The 19782-nt window shown below is 39.9% G+C and overlaps 1 protein-coding gene across 4 annotated transcripts in view; it reads right to left on the reverse strand.

Moving 5' to 3' along the window:
• Window positions 1-19782, reverse strand: part of PIP5K1B (phosphatidylinositol-4-phosphate 5-kinase type 1 beta) — a 271639-nt gene that overhangs the window by 179098 nt on the left and 72759 nt on the right. Inside the window, exon 1 of one of the 4 annotated variants that reach the window (XM_016135547.2) lies at window positions 15681-15958. The exons of 2 other annotated variants lie outside the window; for them this stretch is intronic. The gene's annotated coding sequence lies outside the window, so the exon portion shown is untranslated. Of the gene's footprint in view, window positions 1-5595; window positions 8687-15680; window positions 15959-19782 lie in introns of those variants that run through there. One more of the 4 variants, XM_016135545.2, reaches the window with a different exon arrangement.

Here is a 19782-nt window from a genome sequence, read left to right on the forward strand (position 1 = left end):
AGACTGTCAAATAAATATTGCACTGCATTTTTTAATTTGTAAATGCGATTGAAAGGTTAGCCAACAATATTAACTTACATAATTCTTTCCTGTAAAACTTGTTCCACATCAGTGAGTCTCAACCTAGAAAGCATTTCTGAATTAATAAGGTGGTAGAGGAGCTTCTAAAAACTCTACAGTTACCAAAAGTTTTAGATATATCTGGGGACTATATTAGAACTACTCAGCATAAACCCTTTCAACTTCTAACTCCCCAGCTAGGGCCACGGAAGATGGTATTTTTAATTTGTCATAGATGAGCTTGCTCCTCATGCAAGGCCAAATGAGGGGGAAAACCACTAATTACCTAATTATCCAGGTAAGTAGGCCAACCTGTAGATGAAAGAAGTGAGGGACAATGGCCGTGAGTTCTTGCTGATCTTCCCATAAAAACAAACACTTCATGAAACACCGATGAAGCAAAGCAACAAAGACTCATGGGAAGAATATTGGAATAGGCCTCTGAAGATTCGTGTTTTATGTCTCTCTCTGCTAACTAACTCTATGTGACTTTGAGCTCCCATTCACTTCTCATCTAACATGAATTTTGCTGATTCTATTAGACAGTGCTTCTTGTTTGGTGCCATGGCCAAATGGCTTGGGTAGAGCCTCACCTCAGATCTTCCTCGGAATGAAGAGACTCATTAATTATTTGATTGTTACGAGTGCAACTTCCCCTTAGGAATTGATCGTCCATGAGATAACCATGTTCAAATGTTCATGCCATTCAGGCTATACATGGTAACATTTCCTAGAACATTTCCCAACAGAGAAAGCAATTAAAAAATAATTTTGGCCTTGGTCATACCTGCGAGTTAATATTAATCATTTCTGTTTATGTTATGCTCTTCTGAGTTTGTTTTCATTATCCACCAGCAAATTAATTCACTCTTTTATTCATTCATTCAACGAACATTTATTTAGCATTACATGCCAGGAAGTGAGTTTGACCCAAGAGCCATAAAGGCAGAGACAGAGCTTAGTCTTCAAAGAAGTCACATCAACAGGAGAGACAAATGTGAAGACAGCTACAATATAATGTGACATGTACTTTACTCTGGGTTCTTGGAGAATTGCCCAAGTCAGCCTGTGGGGATCATGGAAAACTTCATTCATGAGAAGCTCTGAAAATGGACTTAGAGAAGCTTTCCCAGGACACAAGGTTGAGAGGTAGCAGATGAGAAGAATGCCAGACAGCATGGCTGCTTGCTTAAACAAAGACCCAGCAGCATGAAGGCGTATATCTAATGTATTTTCCTGTGTGTGCTCTGAGATGATGCATCTTGCAATTTAAAGATTTAGCCAGAAGCAGCCAAGGTTTAGAATAATAGTACTTAAAGGGTTACAAACAGATCTCTGGATTGCTCATTTCACCTATGATCATAAATTCCAGTTTCCGTCCTCTGCCTGAATAAAAACATATTTGTGAAAACTTATATAAGTTCATGAAAACCTAGAAAACCATTCTTAGGAAATGTCAGTCTTGTAAGCAGTTTTTCTAGGGAGGTAAGGATTACTGCAGTCCTTCTTTCAGTGTATGTAACAAAAAGTTTGACACTCTTTTTTAATGGATTTGGCAATAAACAACAACAAAACAGCAGGAAAAATCAAAGGCTTAAAAATGTGATGGGCTGTTTTCCAAGGCTTAAATAGAAACAACAATAATATGCCACACTGTAACAACCCTTGATGTAATTTCCAAAGTATAAATGCCTGTATTTTTCAGATCAGAAAAAAATGTTATATTAAGAAATCATAGGCTCAGATTTATTCCTTTAAAATATTTGCATAAACTCTCAATGAAATGCAGAAAATATGCATGTTAAATATTTGCACAGTGGAGAACACATATACACACATATGTTTAGAAACATGGTAGGTTACACATTTATACGCTCAGGAGCTATAAGAATAGAACCACAGCGCTCTTATATTCAACATAAAGCTCCCTCATTCTTACTGATTAAAGTAATTTAAATGAGGTTTTATTTCATGTATCTAATATTTATATAACCAAGCTATTGCCCAAACCAATTCTAAATGATGGCACCTGCTCACTATGAATCCAAATGGAGACCAATCAAAACAAATTGTGGGGCTCTTATATTCTCTCATAAAGCACATTCATCAACTCACAGAATGGCTCTCACAAAGTGAATAAGCAGAATGGCTATAAACGGCGATGACGAAAGGCTCAGCATAAATGAACCACTTGTAATTCATTTTCCCCACAAAGGTTGTACTGAAAGTATTCATAAGTCTTTGCAAACCAAGCCTTCAGTGCAAACATTAGACAGAAGAAAGCAGCCCGTGAAAACAACTGTGAGGGATGGGCTGCTTTCAGACCAGTGTTAGTTAACGCAACAACCTTTTCCTGAAAACACCATTATTGCACAATCTTCCCCTGCCTTGATTTTCATTGTAAATACACGAAGACATAGCATGTGTTTATGTGTGTTTGGTGGTACTGTTGGAAGGTGGAAGAAGAATGCCGAGAGTCAGGAGAGTAAACACATAAACGGCCATTACTGGGCTTCCATTTGGCCTGCGGGAAAAGAACATGTGAAGACTTAAATGTCACTCTGTATCTCTTCCCAGAGACATCGGGGATAATCACTAAATATCTCACACAGTTGGGCCTTTCGCCCCTACATGATGGTTTTTTTTTTTTTTTTTCTAGATTTTGCTACGCATTTGATATCAGGAAGATTTCACAATATTTTCTTTTTACTCCATTGTAAAATTTCTTATTTTTCGAATTTACCAAATTATGCTTTCTGTCCACATTTTACTTCCATGCTGTTTCTCTCTCTCTTTTTTTCCTTCTAAGAGTATATGCCTCAGCAATTACTCAATTATTACAATAATAGTTGTGTAAACAATGCACATATTAAAGCCAGTTAATGACTGGAAGAAAAATGTTTGGACTCAGAAGCAAATAACCAAAATCTATTTGTTTTTGCTCCTGCTGCAGTTTACAAAGCACTTCTGGGGCTCTTTCATCTTCTTTTGAGAAAGCCAAAGTAGCACGGATGTCCTACAGGCCCTAAATATAAAGGATAGCTGGTAGTTTACCCCCAAAGAATTTTCTCTGAACCAGTTGTCTGGGCAGCTGTGTGTCTTTCGGGAAGTCTGATAAAAACAGAAGGTGAGTTAGGCAGGATCGTAAAAGAAGGCCACTGCCTAGAATGCTGCAAAGAAGAGAAAAAAACTGAGGAGGAAAATACAGTCCCACCAAAAATTTTCACAGTTTTAGACTAATAACTTTAAGTGTCAACAAATAATAAATGTAGGTTCAAATGAGGCACAAGTATAGATGTCTAGATAGAGTGAAACAGTAATGAGATGACCACTTACAACACACCCTCATAGGCCATGAGGTATTCATTCCTTTACCGAAGCATTTATTCCAGCACTCCTCTATGTTAGGTATTTTGGGCCTACGACTACGAATAAGATGGTGCCTGTTATCAAGACCCTTAAAAGAGAAAGCAGAACACAAGCACAAGGAATAATGGGAAAATCTTTTAATGAAATTAGGAGTTAATTCCCTCTGCTTGGCATTGCCTCTAAGAAGTGTTCAATTATCACAGTCAGAGGACTTATGTGGAATGTTTTTAAAAATGCATTAAAAAGTTTAACAGTTTTTTTTAAAACCGAGGTTAAGAGATCAAAATCAGCTATTAATCACTGATATTAAATTTCCCAAGTGTCTGATACATGCTTGGCTGTGTACAGGTTTGAGACATACAAGGAAGAGAGCAATTATCCATGCACCAACAACTTATCTGCAGAATCAAGACTAAAAGGGATGTGACAAAGGTAAGGGATGGGTGAGATGTCAGGGCAGAAGGGAGGAGCAGAAGTGTACAAGGAAGTGACTGGTGTGTCTGGAAGAGATAGACCTGGTGAGAGAGGAAGATTATTCTGACCTAATAATGGGAAATCGAGTTGGAAGACAGGAGTTAGTGCCAGGTTAGATGGCCCTGAGAGCCAACGACAGATATGACAAATTAGAGAACATCTGCTGAAGGCTTTTGAGTAGGAAGGCAATAAGGTCTTAGAAAATAATACTGCTTAAGAGGAACAAGATGAAATGGCAAGGGAAGATCAGATGTAACCCATTTCCCGTTTAGGAATGAAAAGTGCAGCTTGCTGCCAGAGTTAATTTAATTTTACATAAACACGCTCTTTGAGGCTGAAGCAAATCTGACTTGTTTTCAAAGGGAAAATAAAATATGAAAACTGTTCTTGGAGTTATTTCTAAATAGAACTTGTCTCTAATCCCAATGTGACAGAAATGTAAACATAAATCAGATTCACCAAATGAATCTTCAGCTAATAACTGTTAGAGAATAATGTTGACATCACACGAAGGAATGCTACGTTTTCTAGGATTTGACATTTTCAGTGGTCAAGAAATACTATATTTTTAAGTGGAAATACCACCACTACAAACAGAATGCTATAAGTAGAATGATGTCATTTGTTTCTGAAGACTATCAGTATACCAGAGTGATGTGAAAATAATAATAAAAGTGAGCTATTTCATGGCCAACTTTGGGGGTAAGGTTAGGACTGTAACCCGTGAGTTATCACAGGGGAAGTGCCACAGCTGCAAGCGCTGCCGGCGAGTCTTCTCGGGGCAAACGGGAAATGGGTTGAAGAGTAAATCTACCAGCTGCTGCAGTGATCATGGTGCTAAGAGCCTAGAAGACCAGGGTAAAGCTGGGCGCTCAGAGGAAGGAGAACTGCACGGTGTTGGCAACAAGTCCTCCTCAGAACCTGGGACATATCCCCATATTCCCTCAGACCTAGGTGACTAAGTGTTCAAGCTTCACCCAAGAGCAACTGGTGGTGCCCTGCTGGTGCCTCTTGCCACATCCATCCCAGCCTTGAACTAAGGAGGGACAAGTGACTGAGGCTTAACCATCAGATTATCCTCACTGAGAACTTTTCCACAACACAGGGACAGAGCGGGTCAAGAGTATTGGCTTTGGACTTGTCATGTTGGGTAGAGCTGGGAACATGCGAAGTCATAGGAGAGTGTATCTAAAAACTGAATAATCAGATGGTAGAAAGACACACAAAGCCTCGCGTTTACAGGCAGACAGAGATATACTACTGTCTGACAGCTTTCCAGCTCTGTGAATCTAGCCACTCTCTCTAGCAGGCAGCTGAGTTCTGGGAGGTCCCCTGTATTTTAATAATATATTTGCCATTCACGTGAGTTCTTCGCAGGGGTTCTAATCCTTACAACCAAGCCCTCTTTGATTTAGACATAAAATAGACTGTCAGTAAGCCGCTATAGGCTTAGGAGAGGTCATCATTATCCTATCCTTTACCCACCACCCTCTCCTCGGAGCCACCCCCTAATGGGAGATGTGGTCACAATGTGGTGATCACAGCATCAGCTCTGGAGTCAAACTTCCCAGCTTCGCCAGCTGTGTGACCTCAAGCCACTTATCTATGTGCCTCCATGTGCCTCCATTCCTCATCTGAGAAATGGGGAAAGCAGGGCAGTTGTGAGGAGTGAGGAATACATAAAGTACTTACAGTGTCTCTGGCACACATACACTCTGTAACTTTAGCACCATCATCAGTATAATCATCTTTGGCTCCTCTCACAAGAGCACTGCGAGACAGAGCAGATCCTGTCACTGTTCTGCTTCCAAACTTCTGTGGCTGTGGAGGAGATCTGGAGCCTGCAAGGCCCCGCACAGCCTGTGCTCACCAGTCCGCTCCAGCAGTTCCTTCCTCCCTCACGGAGGTGGAAGGTGGCTTTCTACACACTGCTTCCTGCACCTCACATGCTCCCCCTCCAGCCTCGCGAGAGAGACTCTTCCACAGCGTGGCCGGTTCGCAGATGGCCTTGTGCCTGTACTCAGTGTTTGTTCTACTCGAAACAGCCTCTCTACAACTGTGTGTATAAGTCAAGCGTCTCTCCTCTCTGAGGACGTCCTTGATTCCTTCCACCTTGGAAAAACACAGTGCTTTCTTGGCTGTGCCCTCATATCCCTCCATCAACCACTCACACCTTGGTGTTTGCATAACCCTAGACTGCATATCGTTCATTCCTATTAACAATAACTATTACAGCTAATACCTATGGAGCAGTTCTTTGTGCCAGGCATTGTAATAAAAGCACTACATGAATTAACTCACTTAATTCTCCTAATAACTCCAAGTAACAGGTTTCTGTTATTAACCTCATTTTACAGATGAGAAAACGGAGGCACACAGCAGTCAAATAAATTGCCCAAGTTCACATGGTTAGTAAGTGGCAGAACCAGCATGTGAGTACACATGCTGCCCAGTGCCAGAGTGAGGCTCTTAACCAGTCTGTGAACACTGCCTGTTCTAGGACTTTGCTTATTCCCTTAAGTCTCCTACCTGACAATCTCTGCATCTTGCCTCCTGCTTCACAGAAGGATGAATGGCTCCTTCATTTGATGCTTCTCCCAACTGTGAACCCATGTGCCAATCCCCATTCCCCTCTCTCCTTTTCTCTAATGCACAGCTAATGTGTGTTCCCTCCAACACACACCTGTCTGATGCCCTCTCTCCATCACTTATCATTTCACCTGGATCTTCCCCTCTTTCATCTGGCTCTTTACCTTGAGAATGTGTGCACGTTAACTCTTTCCTGACACCTCTCTTTCACCCTGATGCTCCCTTCTGGCTGCAACCTTGTCTCACTCCCCTTACACTCAAGGTCAAATCCTCCAAAGACTAGCCTCCACTTCCTGCCTTCATTTTCTTCCCCCCTTCCTGCCCCCCACCGCCGATATTTGCTTCTGGGCACAGAGCAATCTGGCCCATCCCACAACTACCCCAAGTTCACAAGTGGACTCCTATTGGCTTCGCCCATACACTTTCATTCACTATTTTCCTGGATTCTCTGCAGTATTGACCTGAGAGAACCCTGCACACAGTGGGCACTAACATCTTTGTTGAACCAACAATGACCAGTCCTCCTCCTGAGAGCATCTCTCTCCCTGGCTACCCTGCAGGGCCAACACTGTCATTTGCCTACCCGAAATCCCTTTCTGCATATTCTCTATTAATGGAAGACTGAATTTGTTTGGGGAGGCAATGTGCCCACTTAAACCAAGAAAAAAAAAAACTTGTGCTTACAGATATTCTAGACGTGAGATAGACATTCATGTCCAGGGAATCTTGTTAAAGAGGCAAACTCAGATGGCCTGGGCATTTCTGCCACTTGTCATTTTGTCTTTTACCCTTTCTTCCTTGTATGGCAGAATTAAGAGTGAGAATAAACAAGGATTCCATCCATACCTGGTTTTCCCTTCCCGACATCCCTGGCTCTCCCTTACCTCTCTGAACATGCCAGGCTCCCTTTTCCTTGGCTGCCTCTAAAATATTCATGCTCCTCAGTCTTCTATATTATTTTCTTCTCACTCCTTCTGAATAATCTCTTCTACTACCAAAGGGTTAACTGCAACCTATTTATGACAACTCCCAAATAATTCTTGAGTGCAGATCTCTTTCTTGAGCTCTGGATCTACATTTTCAATCACTTCCATGGTTCCTATAGTGCCTTACTAACACTATGTTCCAAGTGCAGTTTACCATATTCCACCCTGCTCAAGAGAATGTCACCATCGTCCACTTAGTTATCCAAGGCAGAAATCAAGGGGCCCTCCTGATTCCTCCTTAACCCCCACCCCACAGCCCATGAATCAAATTTTTCTTAATCAGTCTTCTTAATGTTCTTTGATTCTGACTCTTTCTGGGCATTTTCCTTATTACTATCTTAACTGAGACTTCTTCATCTCTTGCATGTATTACTGCTTCAGCCTCCTAATGCATCTGCCATACTGGGGTACCTATTGCTAAAGAGATCTCTCTGTAATGCAAATCTGCCTATACCACTCTCTTTTAAACTCCTGCAGTGGCTTCACACTGCTTAGGGAGGAACTCAAGTCTTTAGCAAGGCTGTAACTTCTCATGACCGGGACTCTTTAACTCATTTCTCCTCACTGCCCACCCCCGACAGGGCTGTAGCCATATGGGATGACTTAGTTCCCAGAAGCCACTGCACTCCCCTGCCTTGCTTCCTGCCTTTATGTTTACTCCAGAGCCTGACATGTCACTGTCCTCTCTCCCTGGGTGGGTGCTCCTTGTCCTTCAAGTCACAGCTCAGGCATCACTTCCTTCTAGGAATCCACCCTTACACTTCCCAAGTCAGGGTTCAGTGCCTCTCTTCTGTGCCTTGGGCCTGCCCCTATTGTGACACTTACTGACTATATTGTAATCATCAGTTTAAATTTCTTTTCTCTCCACTATACTATCAGCTTTTTGAGGAAATAATCTCTCTGAATTTATGTGTAAATCACAGAACCTAGCACAGTACCTGGCACATGGACAGACTTAAAAGTTGAAAGTTTAATAAATGTACATGTGAGTTTGCCTGCCATGCTCTTAGATAAGCTTTCTTGAGGGCAGAAAGAATTCTTATTTTTAGTCCTTACATGTCAAGTCAATGCTTAATAAATGTTTTCTTCTCCCTCCCTTTTAGCATTGAATATTAAATGAATGTTCGTTATCAGATAAAATAAGATGAAAAACTAGGATAGTGATCAATTTAGCACCTAAATATTGCCATGAGAGATCTTTTTCATCCTTCCTTCCTCCCCCCCCTTTCCCCCTTCTTTTCCTCTCCTCTCCTCTTCTCTCCTCTCCTTTCTTTCCTGTTTCAGGTTCATTTAACCCAAATTCCTCTCAGTTTCTTCAAATAGGTTTTAATTTTGAATATTTTAAAGACTATGATTATAAATGCAACTCATAACTATTACAGAATATTGTGTAAACACAGAAAATCACAAGGAAAATAAAAGCGGCTAGCAGACTTGCCACCAAGACACCCACAGTTCTTCCCTTCAAGTACCTTCTTTTCATCTGTTTTCTGTGATGCTCACATAGCCTTTGCTCTCTATCTGCTCACTGCTTCTAGAATGGTACAAGAGGCTGAGATAAGCCTTAACACTCTGGGGCAAAACTGCATCATGCATTCCATTAGAATGCAACACAGCATTAGTCACAAAATGAAATAAGAAGACCCTGTATAGCAGCTGCTATCAATAGTGAAGACTTCGGCCTGAGACGGGGAGTCTTGGAGCAAGCTGCTTTTCATCTTCGAACCCTGCGTTGGTACATCTACGACACTGCACTTTGCAAACTAACTTTACCTTTATGTGAAAACGTAATTCTGGATGTTCACTTATATGTTAGATGAGACTCGGTCCACCCTGGTAAAGACTTCTTGTCAAGTGGTGTATTAGGTTCCCAGGAATAACTCTTAATTTTATTTTAATACTCTTTCGAGTTCTATGATTTTGAAAATAGGGAGAAATTTTTCAAATTTTTGGCTTCAGGATATATTTCCAATCTTAGACGACTGGCAGGCTGCCTCAAAGCTCACCACTGTGCTGATGTCTCAGTACTAAACATACCCTCTTTTCTCTGCATCACGAATAAACCCATGATTCCTAGGTTCAGCCCAACTGAAAGAAATCCAGGAAGGGTGAAACATTATTTTGATTATTAACAATCCACAGGAAAGTTATGTGCCCTTTGCCTAGTGCTAATACTGCTAAGTCTCCTTGGAATTCCGGGCTCTCTCCTGCCCGGGCTTGTTGTTTCGCCTTAGAGAGCCTCACTCAGGGGAGTTGTCATCAGAATACACAAGAAAAGTACCCAGTAGACCTCTCCCCCATACACACAACTTCAATTTACCTTATAGACAGCAGGCAGAGGGGTCTGGGGAAAATGATGGCTTAAAACACCTATGACCTAATCTATCTATGTGGAGGCAGCAGGCGCTGAGAGAGACCTGGGAACACTGGAAATGGCATGGCCACCTGTGACTCAGGTCAATAGTGTTCTTTTGGGGCTTTTGAGGAAGGGGGCAGGGAGGCTTTTGAGATGCAGGTTTTAGAGATAATAATTTAAAATATTCTGATACCTGGAACACTTACAGCTTAAGCATCTCAAGAACTTAACAGTAATGGAGAATTTGGGCCCAGGTATCCAAATTTCCTACCCTCCCACAACCTTGGGAAGCTTAGGACACTTAGGGAAGCTGTTTGTTTGAACCACAAAAAAAGCACTCCTGCTGGCGTAGCAAAAGCCCACTTCTCTGCAGAAAATAAGAAACAGATATCTCCTTCAGGCAGATTCAACCCTGCAAAAAAAAGGTGCTTTTTTGTCAGCATGTTCAGGGCTTGGCAGATGAGTGTGGGCTGGAAAGCAGTTCTCATTTTCCCTTCAGCTGGGCACCTTTGTAAAACCACACATAGCAGTGCTGCATCCTCTTGGCACAGACTCCACAGTCAGGTTGGATGGATCTATCTGTCCGAAGGGAGTGGCGGAGGTTCCAACTGCCCCTGATTCATCCCAATGCCAGAAAAGCCATGGAGGACTGGATTGTTCCTTCATTTAATGAATACCTGTGCATGTGCAGGCCCTGTGCTCAGTGCTGGAAGAAAGACATGGCCCAAACCTCAAGCGCTGGAGTCTAGGGAAAGACTCACCCACATTCACCATCCTAAACGGGGCACCTGCTGCCCACGGGTACCTCTGCTCCCAGCAGCATCACTGTTTTCAGTTTCTCAATGGAATGTGCTGTGGGAATGGCTTTGGATTTTGAAACCCCAGACTCTTCAGTGTTCTGGGGCAGAATGGGCTAGCCTCTGACCCCTGGCCTGCCACCTTCTCTTCCCCCTGTGGTCTTGTTCTACACCTCGGAGGGCCCTGCATGCACATGTACAGACACCCCGGCAGACATCATGTTCTTCATGCCCAATGCTGTAGTCTGTTGGGCATGGTTCTCCCTCAAGAGGATGGATTGGGAAAGAAGCCTAGGCCCCTAAGGCGGGCTTAGGGTTATTCGGGCAGGTAATTCTGGAATTTGGGTACCTGGTTCCACAGAGTGTGGCAAAGAAAGGAGCACTGGGGCTCAAGCTGGCAAAATCCCCTTGGTTTCTCAGTCTTGTGGCTTCACAGAGAAGGGGTGAAGCCAGAGGGGGACACTTTCTAGTACAAGATCCAGAGTAGATGGTTTTGAGAAGGGCAGGGCCCCTCTTGCCTGGGTGTAAGAGCAGTGTTATCTAAGACACAGAAGGACCAATGGCAAACACAAAATAGTGTAATTGTATGCAAATGCTTATTTAAATTAAAAGTCTATTAAATCCAACATGCTGGTAGGCAGTGTGGCATCTCAAATACAATTTTAGCTAGAGCTCAGACCTTCCCTTGCTTTGGACTTACATGTCCAACTGATACCTTCCTTTGCATTTCTCATGAGTATATAAGACATAATAGGTCCTAAATAGAATCAAATACCTCTGCTCCTGCCCCTTCTGACTTTCCCATCTCATTCAAAGTTACTCCATTCCCCATTTTACTCATTAGTAAACTAGGAGTCACCTTTGATTTCTCCCTCTCCCCACTCCCCATGCTTTCCCCCAAGTCCTGGTGATTTCTCACAATCACCTCTTCCTCTCCATCCTTAATGCTACCCTCCAGCCCTGTTACTAGCATTGCTTGCCTAGACTAATTCAACAACCTCCTAATTGGTCTCCCTGCTTCCATTCTCCACAAGGCAAGAAAGACCACAAAAGGAAATCTGTCAGGATAGTCCCTTGTGTAAAACTCTTTTAATACTTTCCCATTGCATTTAGATCATACTCCGAAATCATAAACAAACAAACAAGGTAATCAACCGGAAGGGAGAAGATATTTGCAAACAACACCTCTGACAAGGGGTTAATATGCAAAATGTATAAATAATTCATACGACTCAACAATAAAACAAGCAATCGTATTTAAAAATGGGCAGAGAACCTGAATACTTTTCCCAAGAATACATACAAATGGCCAATAGATATGTGAAATGATGCTCGACTTCACTAGTATAAAGGAAATGAAAATCAAAAACCACAATGAGGTATCACATCACATCTTTTAGAATGGCTACTATAAATAAAACAAAAAATAAGTGTTGGAGAGGTTGTGGAGAAAAGAAATCCTCATGCACTGCTGGTGGGACTATAAACTGGTGCAGCCACTATAGAAAACAGTATAGAGGATCCTCAAAAAATGAAAACTAGAGCTACCATATGATGCAGCAATCCCTCTCGTGAGTATCTACCCCCTAAAATTTAAAAACATATATTTGTAAAGATATGTGTACCCTTATATTCATTGCAGCATCATTCATGGCAGCAAAGACATGTAAACAACTTAAGTATCCTTCAATGGATGGCTGGATAAAGATGTGGTACATATATACAATGGAAAACTACTTAGCCATAAGAAAGGATGAAATACAGCCTTTTGTGACAACATGGATGAACCTTGACAGTATCATGCTAAGCAAAATAAGGCAGATGGAAAAGAATAAGAACCATATGATTTCACTTATATGCAGGATATAAAACAGAAAACAACAAATAAAACAAACTCATAGACACAGACAACAGCACGAAGGTTACCAGAGGGGAAGGGGAATGAGGGAAGGATGAAGAGAGTAAAGGGAGTAAAATATATGGTGACGAGGGAGGCTGTACTTTAGGTGGTGAGCACACAATGCGATATATAGATGATGTATTATAGAACTGTACACTTAAAACATACAATGTATTAACCAATGCAACTTTAACAATTTAATACCAAAAAAATATCTGAACTCCTTAGCTCAGCCAGTAAGTCCTAGCATGCTCTGCTCCCTACCTTGTTCTTCAATGTCATCTCATGCTGTTCTTCCCTTTACTCACTAGGCTTCAGCTCCACTAGTCTAATTTCAATTCCTCAAGCATACCAAGGTCTTTCTTGATCAGAGATTCTGCAGATGCTACTTCCAGTCTGTGATGCTTCTTCCTGCCCACCCAATCAAAGCAGGTGCTTTATGAATTGAGTTCTCAGCCGCTTGTATATTTCCTTCCTAACCTTTATTGTAATTGACAATGATTTCATTCTCTCGCTCTTTCTCTCGCTCTCTCTCATAATTTGAACTACAAATTCTTTGTCTATTCTCTCTATCTCTGAATCTGCCACCATAATTTCTAAGCTATTAAATCTAAGGTAGGAAAAAAAGTATGCCATTAAGACGAGGAGTAGTTACAAGCATTAAGCCATGTCCATTTCATTTACTCTTTTAGGATTAAATGATTTATTAATTTCCTGAAAAGGAATAATTGGGTTTTGAAAAACAGAAATATAGAGAAATAAGAAAACATTAAAATAGTAAAAAAAAAAAAAAGATTTTAAAGTTTAACTCAAGAATTGTTGTACATAAACATTGCAATTCTTGTTTGCTGAAAATTCCTAGAATACACTGTCTTTTCATACTTTGCATGACACTTTTCACATTCCCCTCACCTCCCTAGAGAATGTCTATTCACCTATCAACCTGCTAAGGTGTTGCTTCCTCTCTAAATATCTTTATTTCCTTCCTCTGGATTCCTATAGCATCTTGGAAATAGATCTATTAAATATTGCAACAAAATACTACAAAGTGTTGTGGGTTTTTTTATTTGTAATTGTACCCCACTAAGAGCAACTTAAAGCCTTGCTAACGCTTCTTTGTAATAGCAACCCCTAGCTCAGTGTCTGGTACGTAGTATATATTGGCCAGACATTTACTGCAAAAATGAACGACTAAGTCATCTCTATTATTCCTTCTCCTAAGACCTATAAATTTGATGACCATATTTTACAACCCAAATATTGATAAACATGATACCATAAAGAATTTTTGTATAATTTCTAGATGCATAAAAGAGAAACATGCCACTTTTAATGTCAAGATTTCTGAGATGTTTCATTGGGCAGCTGGAGGCAATATTCGCTATCTTGTCTTGTCTTAGAAAATGTGAGATCTCAAGTTGCTGTAGCCATGAAATATGGAAATGATGATGATCTTAAGTCTGTGCGGCCCATAGCTAACTCTGGCTCCCTTCTCCTATCACCAACCCCCATGCCCCAGCCTTTCTTCCACTGAAATGTCGGAACAGTAATAACTGACCTAATGATGACTTCACTAACTCTAAATTACAGATTAGTCTAGTTAAGGAGACAAGGACCTTAGAGCAACATTTTCCTGATGACACTCTCAGAACTCCTTAGTTTGTATCAAATGAGGAAAAGCCTGTCTTAGACTCATGAATAAAACCTGAAATGCACATTTTCAGAGAACTTACTTTTTCTTCTCAGTCACACAAGGAGCCCTAAATGTGACCATCAAGTAAATCACTCAAGACTGACTTGGATAAGAACATTTTAAAAATGGACACAATTTAATTGAAATTAACATACCAGTTATTTCATATTGGGAAGTCCAAGAAAACTTTGTGGTCTTTAAATTTTGTAAGTTGTTCAAATGTACATCAGAACATTATTTGTAATTGAGAAAAAAATTGTAAACATCCTAAAAAGTCCCAAACAGTTGGTTAAGTACAATATGGTACAGCCATAGAGGGTAAAGTGATGCAGAAGTATATTTAAAACATTCATTATTACATGGAAAAAGCAGTTTATGGAGCTGACTATATAGTATAATGCCATTTTTTAATGCAAATTATATATGCATGTTTAATCATAGAAAAAGCCTGGAACAGTATATTTAGGAATGTAAACAGTGGCATCTCAGTGAAACACACTTCTTTTTGCTTACTAGAATTTTCTAAAATTTCTAAAATGAATCTTTATTGCTTTTATAATTAGAAAGTGTAATTTGTTTGCTTTAGTCTATTTAGTTCTTTCCTTCTAATCTTTTTTTCACATTATTAAAATACAAGGCTTATGAAACATTGCTTCTAAGTAAATGTCATCTAAGTTCCTCTCCTAATTATACAGAATTGATAGATGATATTAAAGTTAAAGCAGATTTCTGTATTCTAGGCTGTAAAATGTGAATGAGAGGGGAAAACTCCAGCATTTCCATGACTGTTAGAAAAACTAAAGGAAAACTTACTGACTTCATATACCATCGAAGTTGCAACATTACTTCCCTAGACTGTGTACATCATAAGAGTTTTAGATTGAAATATTTTCTAAAGCCTAAAACACTCATTAATGTACAACAATGAAATGTGTTATGACATGCATATCACTATTTCCATGAGCATACATTCCATATTTCCCAAGCACCATCTATCATTAACAAACGCTTACTGAATTCTTTCTATAGGTAAGAATTGGTATTAGGAAAGATATATAAACCATTGTCCCATTCTTTCAGGAAATCTGCTATAAAAATATGGGATTATTTAAAATATTATATATATTTTTTCAGGTTTCCATTTTGTCAAGTTACTAGTTTTCTGATAAATAATTTTACAAGTGTTATCCCCTCTAATCCTTACTACTTTTGAGGTAGCAACTACTTCCATTTCACAGGTAAAAAGACAAAGGCACACAAAGATTAAGTAATTTTTCTAAAATCACAAAGCTGAGAAGTGGGAAGGCTAGGTCTAGAACACGGTTGTACAAGTCTGCAGAGGCTGTGCTTTTAACCATTACATTAAATTATCTTCCCTCCCCAAAACAAATCTGAATGGCAAAATTAAGGGCTAGGCAGAATGAAAGTACAGGGACTCAGAGGAAAGCAATACTACCTAGAGCAGGGAGAAGCAAAGGAGGCTCTGTGGCATGAGCGGCACTTGATTGGAGTCTCGAAAGAAAGAAATGGAGTATTAGGAGGGAGAAGTAGTTCCAGGAGAAGGCATTCTTCCCTCCAGGGTACAAATATGGTTTGGATGTCCTCTTCTATAAAGGAATGAGACAGACTGACCAACCCGCAAGAATGAACTTGGCAATATTTTATGTTTAGAATGAAATCTGAACAATTCAAAGTGAGCAAAGCATTCTTTCTTTCTTATCATTACCGGCGCTCTCCTTTCCTGCTGTTCAGCAATAATTTTAAAAAGGACTAAAAAAAAAAAAAAAAAAAAAAAGGAAAAATCTCTCCCTAAATAAAACCAAAGAGGACAATGAACTACTTTTAAAAAAAAAATTCACAGCACTCACTGAAGAGGAAAATGTCTCTGGGTTAAGAAACTGGGCCAAACTAACAGAAATAATTGTGTCATAGGCGTGGAATTCAATTTCAATTTATAAGTGGAAAAAAGCCATTAAGAGAAAAAGGTGACAAGGGAATCAAATGAACCAGAAGAATTCATGAAGGAAGTGAATCGGTAAGTCTTTGGCTTTAACAGTTTACTCATGTCTGGAGTAAAAACATTTATTTATGAATTTTTCCCCCTGCAATAATGCAAAAAAAAAAAAAAAAAAAAAAAGGAAAGAAAAATTTTATTTGGCTTTGTTTTTTTCCCGAACTATAATTATATATATGTAAAGGGGCATTTCTTGTGAAATGCTTAATAACGATTTACCAATAAGAAGGTAAGAATGATGACTTTACTTAAGTTCTTCTTTATCCTCAAGGATCAAAAAAAAAAAAAAAACCATTCTTTCTTGAGCTATCTCATTGTCTCCAATTCTGCTCATCCTTTTCTCTTTTAAATCTACTCTAATTGAGCTTCTACCGCTCTGCTCCAATGAAATGACTCTCACCAAGGTGACCTGTGACTTACACGTTACTCAATCCAGTGCTTAATGATCAGTCCTCATCTAACTTGCCAGCTGCAATTACCACACCTGATGACTCCAACCTCTTTCACACATTTTCTTCACAGAGTTTCTAGGATACCAAACTCTCTTGATTTTCCTACCTCCCTGGTTCTCCTTCTCAGTGTCGTTTTTCCTGACTTCTTAATGTTAGAGAGTGCCCCAAGGTTCGGTTCTTATTCTTCTAGACACAAAGTCACATGACCCTGAGTGATCTCATGTATTCTCATGATTTTAAATACCATCCACAGGCAGCCAGCTCCCAATTATATGTATATTTCTAGCCCAACCCTCTTTCCTGAACTCCGGAATGGGAATACCCAATTGCTTATTTGATGTCTAATAAGGATCACTTAACATATCCCAAACTGAGCTCCTAATGTTCTCCACCCGTCTTCACACACCTAGGCAAAAAAAAAAAAAAAAAAGAAAAAAAGAAAAAAAGAAAAGAAATCTTACTTCACTCACAGATTTTTACATCTCAGATGATGGCAACTCCATCTTTCTAGTTGCTTAGGCCTAAAATCTTGGAATTATCCTTAACTTTTTCTCTCTTTCATGCCCACCTTAAATCTGTCAGCAAAATCAGTTGGCTCTACCCTCAATATATATTTAGAATTCAACCACTTCTCCCCACTCCCCTCCTGCTACCACCCTCATCCGAACGACCATCATCTCTTACTTGGATTGCTGGAAATCTTCCTAATTGGTCCTCCTGCTCCCACCCCTCCCACTCAGTTTGTAGTCTTTGTAAAACCTCAGACAGATATTGCCACGTCTATGGTCAAATTTCTACAATGGCTCTCCATCTCTCATAATCGAAGTCAACATCTTTCAATGGCACACGAGACTCTTTGCCATCTGTGTTTACAACAATTCTCACTCCTGCCCACCTCTCCAAGGCCTCTCCAACTACTATTCCCTTTAACAAGTCTGCTCTAGCCACCCTGACCTCCTTGCTGTTCCTCACACTACATATGCATAATTTATACTTATCTATTCTGTTTATTGTCATCCCTCCCTCTATTTCCTTAGAATGTAAGCAGAATGTGCACTCTACAAGGGCGGGAGTTTTTATTTTATATACTCCTAAGAGACTAGCCAGTGCGAGGCTCATAATAAGTGCTCAAATTAAAACTGCTTAATGAATGAATTTCTAGTCTCTTAGCAAACCATAAAGAGCCCAGCCATGTGACTGGATTTGTTCCACTAAGAATCTTACTACATTCCTTTCTCTTAAAAATAGTCTGTGCCATTTGTTCATCCATCTACTGATCCATTAATCATCTGCTTGAAATAAATTTGAGCAACTATAATATGCTATGCACAGGCTTTAGGGACAGAAGAAAAAGGCGGAGGCTTTGTTTTTGCACAGGGCAAAGAGACAAATCATACAAAAACAATTCAGCTTGTTGACTGCCCTTTATAGTAGAAAGCCCTGGGTATAACAGCATCACAGAAGAAAGCCATTTAACTGACCAGGGCTGGAGAAGCAGGGGCCGTTAAGAAAGGCTCTGCAAAAGATATACTCCTTGGGTGGAGTTAGTTGAGGAAAGAATGTTGGTAGGAACTCTAAAAGACGAAGAGAGGAAGAGCCATTCTAAGCAGAGGACATAGCTTCTCAAAGCACAGCCAGTATGTGGGAACATGAAGCATTGGGTAACCTCAGGCAACTCAGTATGGCTGGAGTCCTGGAATTCACGGGACTTGTGCAGGACATGCTGTAGATGATGACCTAACACCACTCATAAATCATACTGCATACTTTGATTTAATCCTGAAGTTAAGGGGTAGCTATCAATGTTGCATTTCAGGTTCACATGTTAGAAACATCTGATAGCAAGTAACATATTAAAATGGAGCCTTGAGAAAGACTACAGATAGGTACAGAATTTTAATTCAGAACACTGGCATAAATTGGTAAGATAAAGACGTCCAGGAATTCTATTTCTTGACTTAAAGTAATTTGGCAAAGTAACTTATTATTATTATTTAACATTTTTTTTAGAAGAACTAAAGAAAGGAAAATTAAGGGAAAGCACTCAAATTCTTAAACACATCCTGATTCAACTCCAAATGCCAAATGAAGTGAACAAAGAGTAAATAAAAGTTCATGAAGAAAACTATCAGTCACTCTTTACTCAATGGGGAGCTCACAAAGATAATCCAAGAGAGGGTTCGCATGCCAACAGAAATATCTGATCCATCCATCATCTCCCCACTCCCATTCCCTCCTGAATATCTCATATTTTTCTTTCCCAAAGATACAACGCTCAATAGTTAGTTGTCACTTTGGAGTTCCGGCAATCCTTCTGGCAATGCAACAGTAAAGTCACTCTTTGTCCTTCAAGCAAGGGGGAGGGATTGCCTGAATTACAGGAAGGTTACCTCAACTAACCATTTTACTTTGCGAGGGCACAAAAGATCTTTCTCAATTGTCTTCTTTCACAACATGCCTTCCTAGCCAAGCCTTAGGTGTTAGTTTGGTTTGGAAGACCATTTTAGGCAATTGGAAAAGAACCAGAATATCCCAGGCATTGATACAGAACTGAACTTTCACAGGTAAATAAAACTGAGTCTCGGTTCTCCAGTTTCAGTCATAAGGCTTTAGAATTTGTTAATGAGTGATTTTCATATCTCCTCAAGTACTTATTCCAGAAGTTCAAAAAGGAGAAACAGCAGCACTTGGAATTTGGAAAGTTCTTGCAAAATCAAAGCACAAAATATTCCTGCCAACAGCACATGTGTGTGCACGTGCGTGCCTGCACACACACACACACACGCATGCACGTACATTTGGTGATACATGCACAAGACTTGAGTATTTGTTATCTGCCTAATCTCTCTGTTATAAAATTATTTTTTCAAATAAGCCATGTATAGAAATAAAAGCCTCTTTTGAAATATTCATTGAACTTCCAAAATATGATCCTAACCTTTTGGAACAAACTGTGGCTTTTGATGGTTTATTTCAAAATGTCTAATGTGAAGACATGACACAGTGAAATTTGAAATCTAAATACTTATGAAGTGGGGTTTTCCTTTTCGAGTCTTTTCACTCAACGGTTAACTGATTTTCTACAAGTAAAG

Source organism: Rousettus aegyptiacus, unplaced genomic scaffold (genome assembly GCF_014176215.1).
Source record: "Rousettus aegyptiacus isolate mRouAeg1 unplaced genomic scaffold, mRouAeg1.p scaffold_m13_p_3, whole genome shotgun sequence".
NCBI classification, from domain to species: domain Eukaryota; kingdom Metazoa; phylum Chordata; class Mammalia; order Chiroptera; family Pteropodidae; genus Rousettus; species Rousettus aegyptiacus.